Source organism: Polistes fuscatus, unplaced genomic scaffold (assembly GCF_010416935.1).
Source record: "Polistes fuscatus isolate 324 unplaced genomic scaffold, CU_Pfus_HIC Scaffold21, whole genome shotgun sequence".
NCBI lineage: Eukaryota > Metazoa > Arthropoda > Insecta > Hymenoptera > Vespidae > Polistes > Polistes fuscatus.
Genome location: NW_025113098.1, coordinates 2096984 through 2104199, shown reverse-complemented (window position 1 = coordinate 2104199; position 7216 = coordinate 2096984). Strand labels below are relative to the sequence as shown.

The window sequence follows — 7216 nt, the reverse complement described above, 5'->3', positions numbered from 1 at the left end:
AAAAAAAATAAATATATATAATATATGTTTATACTTATAATTAATATTTATAATATCTCTATTTATTATTCTCTTCCTTTGTTCTTAAGCAGAAACAACAACGTAGAATAATATTCGAATCAAAATTTGTCGTTATAATTCTATGTTTAATTATTAACATAATTTTATACACGAATAAATTCAATCTTATTATATTGAACAATCTTAAATTCAAATCTATCTATAAAGGGTTGAAAAGCATTGACTAACATTTTATAAAGTTTTTTATCGTTAATGTATCTTTGTATCGATGCTTTTTCTTTAAGTTTCCCTTATTTTCACCTTTCATTTATCCATTAGACTATAAAGATAAAAAAAAGGGAATTTCAAGTAGAAGAAAAGCATCGATACAATTTTTCAATCTAATTATTAGTTCTCTTCTATCACTCTCATTTTCTCTCTCTTTCTCTCTCCTTTTTCTTTTTTTTCTTTTAATCTATATCATTAAACTAATTGACTAACTTACTTAACTACGTTTTTCTTTCTTCTTCTTCTAATCATAATTATTTTTATGAAAGAATACATGCGAATATAAAATAAATGTAATGTAATGTAATGTAAGATTATATTACATTTACATTTTGTTTGTTTGTTCGTTTCTTCGCACCTTTCATGGCAAGCATTTTTTTCTTTCTTCTTTTTTATATATATATACACAAAAATGCTCCGGTTTTTTTTTTTCAATTTTTTTTTCTAATGAATTAATATTAATAATGTAAAACACTATTTTGTAAAGAATATGTCCTATTATTTAACGTTCGGACATAGAAATTTGTACTTTTTAATTTATTTATTCTATTTATGATTCTCTCTCATTCTCATTTTCTTCTTCCATCTTTTTTTTTCCTTTCCTTTCTCTTTCTCTTTTCTTATTTGGGATTTTTTTTTTGTATCGAAAAAGCGTCTCAGCAACGTCATTTTTATCTCGATTTTTTTTGTTGTTGTTATTTTGTTGTGTTTTTGTTTGTTATCATTAATTATTAATATTATTATTAAGTACAGTCTTTGGCATTTGTACCCATTTTTGTTGTCTGCACCATTCATTCTATCGAATGTATTACATTAGTGTTTTTCGGTGTGTTGTATGTGTGTGTGTGTGTGTGTTCTAATAATATCCGTTGGATGTCGTTTAAAACACACGCTTTAGTTTTTTTTTTTTTTCGATAATCTATAAGAAACGAAATAATAATAATACTAATAATATAAATAGTATGAAAATTGGATTGTTAAAATTCATATGACACATTTAATAATGAGAAATGTTCGTTAATCGTAAAATCGTGCTCAAATAGTTTGAAACATAATGATGCATCATCTTTCTTATTTTCATGTTTTGTTTTTTCCTTTTTCTTTTTTAATTCTTATACTCTCTCGCATAGAGATATATAAGTTTCAACTATATAATTATTATTAAAATTTGATATACAAAATGAGATTGCTTTTAGTCAGATGGATATCATTTGATATAGAATACGAGTAAAACATCTGAGAATAACATTTGGTATACAGTAAACTCTGTTTTTTTAAATGAAATCTCTCGTGTTTTAAAGATATCATATTTTCTCTCTAACCAAACACGATATAATCTAATATATTTTGGAATAACTGTTATTAATTTTGTTCTTTTTTTGTTTTTCTTTTTTTTCATCAGACTATTGTTGCTTACACACTTTCTGTATTTTACGCGTAACTAGTACATAGTTTAAAAAGTTAATAAAAATGTTTCAACGAAAACATATATAATTAATTATATTTTACATTAATAATAATAATTAATTATTTAAAGACAATTAATAGATAAAACTTATTTATCAATTTTGTATACAGTGCATTGTAAAAACTTTGCATTATAATACGAGAGTTTACTGTACAATTACTACAAAATTTTTTTTTTTTTGTTTTAACAGAGTGCCCCTATTGTTAGAAATTTAGGAGCATACAAGGCCGTAATGCTTACACTAAAAAATTGTGTTTCCTTTTTTTGTTGTATCTCTAATATTATCTATGTAAAATATGTCTATGTGATCTTTTTTTTTTTTATATAATAATCGAGTTATCGTTTCATTAGGAAAATAATAATCTAACAATGAGAGATACGATTCTTTTTTAAGGCTTATCAGAATGTATTAAAACTCGATTTCTTTTCTTTTTTTTTTTATATTTCTTCTCTCGTTCTTAGCTCGCTTCTCTTTCGCAAGTTTCGCTTTAATTTTATATCATCCGTATTGAAGACTTTTATTTAACTTTTTAACATATTGGCACTATTAAACAACACAATCTGAGTGCTATATTATTACAAGAAAATCATCCTTGGAAAGACGTGAAGTAGTTAAAAAGTTGACACAAAAATACACAAGTAAGACTGCATGCAAAATTATTTTGATCATAATGGAACAATTCTTTGATCTACGCGTTACAATTACTGAATTATTATAAATTATATTAAAATTAATAACTGCAGGTACACAAAAAATCATATTACCAATGTAAAAAGGTAGCGGTTAAATGTTTTTAACTATATTACCGATAGATTTTAAAGATTATAATATAAATATTAAATAATAGTTATATAAATGTAAATGAAATTAAGCCGAGAATCGAGCTTTTACTATTTCGTTTCCAGTATACATATATTTTCTCTTAGACGTTAAATAATAATCTTTAATCGTCACTTTAATCGAACACTATTTTCTTTCCACAAAATATCTTTTTTAAAACAAATTCTCGTGTAACTGGAAAGTAATGTATTAGTCATTTTTCTTGTCTTATTATTAATCGTTATATTTCGATTAAATTTTTAATTACGAGTTAACTTTGATGTTACGCTTTTTTCATTACTTGTAAATATATGAAACGTATATGTTTTTTTTTTTTAACTGCATATGTGTTTCTTTTTTCTTTCTCTTTTTTTTGCTTCTGTATATGTAAATATTAATATTTATATGTATTTATATATGTACGTCTATAAAACTGCGAGGAACGCTGGCCTTAAAATTGAATAAAGCTCAGGAGACGATGTTCATTCATCCTTAACTATTTTTTCTTTCATCTTTTTACGTTTCATTTTGCTTAATTGTTACTTATTTATAATTGGGATTATCTCTATTATTATTATTATTATTATTATTTATCTATAAAGCAGACGTTTTATTATTAATTGACGACTATTAAATTTTTTGTTTTTAAAAGTCGAATGAGATCGTTCCCGAAGTCTACACGTAATTCAATAATTACGTTTAATTCGATACGTTGCTTTTTGAAACAGTCCATTTAAGAAAAAAAAGGCACATTTGTGATGCATGTTTTCTTTTCTTTTTTTTTTTTCTTCTTCTTTTTATTTTTCGTTTACGTCTGTGCGTCTTCTTTTCATTGATTATTTTTTTGGCTAAATTTCGTTCTATTTCCTTTTCTCTTTTTTTTTTTTTTTTTTTATAGAAAGTGCATACATTTCGTCGTTAACCCCGCGCTCATATTTTTTTGTCCCCTTTTCTCTACTCTTATTCTTTTTCTAGTAAATAATAGTAGGTGTATATTTTATTTTGTGTTAACTGTTTTTTTTGGCACCGTATTTTATTTTTTTAGTTTCATGTAAAACGTTTCTTTTTATCGCTTCTCTAAATTGTTCTCTCTTTCTTTTCTTTTTTTTTTTAAACGCTTCTCTCTCTTAATAGAATTATTTAAAAAGAAAGAAAATTATTTAAAAGAAAGGAAAGAAACAAAAAAAAAACAAAAAAAAATTAAAGATATAAATTAGAAAAAGAGATAGAACTTTAATTATATTTTCTTTTGTCAATAAAAAGAGAAACGCATATGGATAATGCGTAAGATTTTAGATATTATTACTTATAATATAATATTTATAATAATAAAAATATAAATAATAATATAATAATAATAATAATATAATAATAATATGTTAAAAAAAAATGAGTTATGAACATAGTAATATACATTATAAAATACAGCACAAGATTAAATAGTGTAGTCAATAAGAAACGGAAAATATTAAATTTGAAATCAGCAGTTAATAATCATAATAATGAACGGAACGATTAGGGGGGGGGTTCCGTTAAGTCCGATTATCGAGTCGCATATATACATAAATATTTTTTAGAGATATTTTAAAAATGAATGAAAAATTATTTCGACGAGCATTGGACTCTTTTGACAACGAATTTGTTTCTTTTTTTATGGCAATGATTTGTTTTCCACCTTTCTAATTCTCTCTTCTTCTTCTTTTTCACTTTTTAGTTTAACTTTATACAACATTGTCTATTGGTACGAAGAAGTCTTTAAGTCACTGACAAGAAAATCACCACACAACAAAATACACATATAATAAAGAAACAACAACATTAACAACAGAATCAGCACCGCATTATTGTCTTTTGTCCTTGGTGGTGCTGATTTTTTCAAGAACCGTTGCTTAATTCCTCGAGGATAAACGCAACAACTTGTTTGTTCTGCTCCTCTTCAGCAGCTTTCCTGCTTTTCACCTCATTTTCAACTTTCTGTACTAGGACTGCTACATCGACACGAAGAAGCAACCGGTTTATATCTTCTCTAGGCACTTCCTCGTTAGGTGATTGTTCTTGTCGACGTTTTTCTGGTAAATGCTTCAGTACCCATTGTATTTCGTCTTCGTTCATTTGAGGAGCGGGATTATCTTGTTGTTTGATGTTTTCTCCTCGATTATCCTGAGAATTGTTGTTCGCAGGTAGTATAAATTTCTGTCTCCTGCTGTACGTCAGGAGTCGTTGTCAAATGCTGTCTTGGCGCGTTCCAAGACAGTGGTGTTGTTCTCCTCTTGCTGGTGTGTTATTTCTATAAGAAAAAAAAAACAAAAGAAAATTAAAGAAAATTATTAATGTTAAAACGATATGAAATATATTGAAATTGCTAAAAGAACAAAACAAAATAAAGGAAATAAAAACGAAACGTTTCATTAATCTCTAACTATGAAAAAGTTGTAGTATTGTCAAGTAGGGGAGGGGGAGATTATATAACAAATTAAAATACATTGATATAAAAACAAAAAAATAATGCGTGTCAAAACTTTAGAAATGACGAAAATGAATAAAATGATTTACATTGAAAGACACTTCAGTGGCGTATAATGTAATTAGAGGATTAATAAATAAATGAAATCGATTATACATTCATTTTTGTATATCATTTCGAAGATAATGTAATACAACAAGGTGGAAAACGGTTGTTGTCGCGTATTTGTTTTTTTTTCTTCTTCTTTTTTTTTTTGGTCTCTTACCCCCGTTGTGCTGGGTGTAGTTGTGTGTTGTAAACTGGTACAAAAACTTCTTGCACCACTTGTGACCGAGGATATACAATGACACTTTGCCAATTATTTGCAGTTCGTTCCTCTTCACTATGCGAACTGCTGGCAGAGTCATGAATACTATCCTCTTCGCTTCTGTATAAAATATCATTAACGATTAGATATACAATTAGTAAATAAATGTATATTAACGTATATGAGCAGAAGAAGCAGAAGAAGCATTTCCATGTATTTAATGATATCTAATTATTTCAAACATTCAACCATATTATATCTATATAGGATGTTTTATAATTGATTATTAAAACACTGGGATGATTTTCAAATGAAAAGAAAAAAAAACAAAAAGAAGCTTATGTACAATTATTTTCAACACCCGAGTTATTGATTTATTTTTGTTAAATGAATGAAATTATATTTTACGCACACTCGCACTGTAACATTCGTTCGTTCATTCGTAAATATGATGCATAATTAACGTTTTCCACCTCCACAAATAATTAGTCTTACAACATAAAGGAGATTATAAAGGAAGCGTGATTATTAAAAATGAACTTACACATATTCGTCCTTAGATATGCTTGGATCGTCGTAGTCGTGATCCCTCTTTCTTTTTTATTAGAAGATTTACGGGATACATTTGAGGGATCCCAATTTTGGTTGTTGTTTCTTTTATTTCCCGCCGATTGCTGATAATTCGCAGCCATTTTTTTACCGCGGCGGGATATGGTGTATACGAGAGGATCTAGACCATCCTTTCGAATCATCTCTGGTAAAATACGCCTTCTGGCGTTTATGAACCAATTGCATACCTATATATAACAGAAGGAAAAATATTATTAAATATGTTAATGTCATTATTTTCTTATCGATATAATTTTAACGATTTTAGTCGATTTCATTTGAAGAAAGTTCATGTTATCTGTGTTTAAATAATTCCCCCCCCCCTCCCCCTACTTGTATATAACAATTTCTATATTCTTATAATAATATTGAATGTTTTAAATATGTTAACATGATTTTGGTGGTATCTTTTTTAAATCTATACAATTATTATGTATTTCGTAACAGAGTATTATAATTATAACAATGATACAAATTGGATATCTAAGGTATAAAACGCGTATCGACCTGCATTATTTTATTTTGTACTACTTTATACTTTTATATAAAGCGGTTACGAATAACTATGATTTTATGTAATATTATCATTATCACGTGTTGAAAATAATCTATATTTATAAACTAATTATATATATATATATATATATACTATATATAATTAATTTACATTAAATAATATAAAATGAAATATAAAATAATAAGACATTAAAATAAAATGAATAATAAATAAAATGTTACCTGTAATACTGTGAGATTCGTCACTTTGCTCAGGTATATTTTTTCGTTTTCGGTGGGATATGCGCTGTATCTATGATCGTATAGCCATTTTCTTAAAATCCTTACTGCATGTTTCGGCAAATTACCACGTTTCTTTTTTCGATCCATTCGTGGTATTTTTCAAGACATTCGGACTTACTTTGTCTTGCGTGGGGGATGGAATTGCGATCATCTGAGTAACTTTGATCATCCTCCGTGTTGCTTGACGATTGCTGAAGTTGATTCCTCGCAAAAAAAAAAAAACAAAATTAAACAATCATTTTTAAATAACACACACACACACAGACGTATTATTTTATTTATTATTCAAACTAAAGAAAAAAAAAAGCGAATACAAAATGTTATGCAAATATAGATCATGTGTTAAATATAGATTCAAATGTTTAAATATAAATAGTAAAACCGATATAAAAATTGTCATCCACTTTTATTAAAATTATAATAATGATAATAAATAAATAATAAACAAAAAATTGTTACCAT

General features: G+C 26.5%; 1 pseudogene; it reads right to left on the bottom strand.

Annotated features, from left to right (window-relative positions):
• Positions 1-4283: 4283 nt before the first annotated feature.
• Positions 4284-6958, bottom strand: LOC122517755 (annotated as a pseudogene).
• Between the last annotated feature and the right edge of the window lie 258 nt (positions 6959-7216).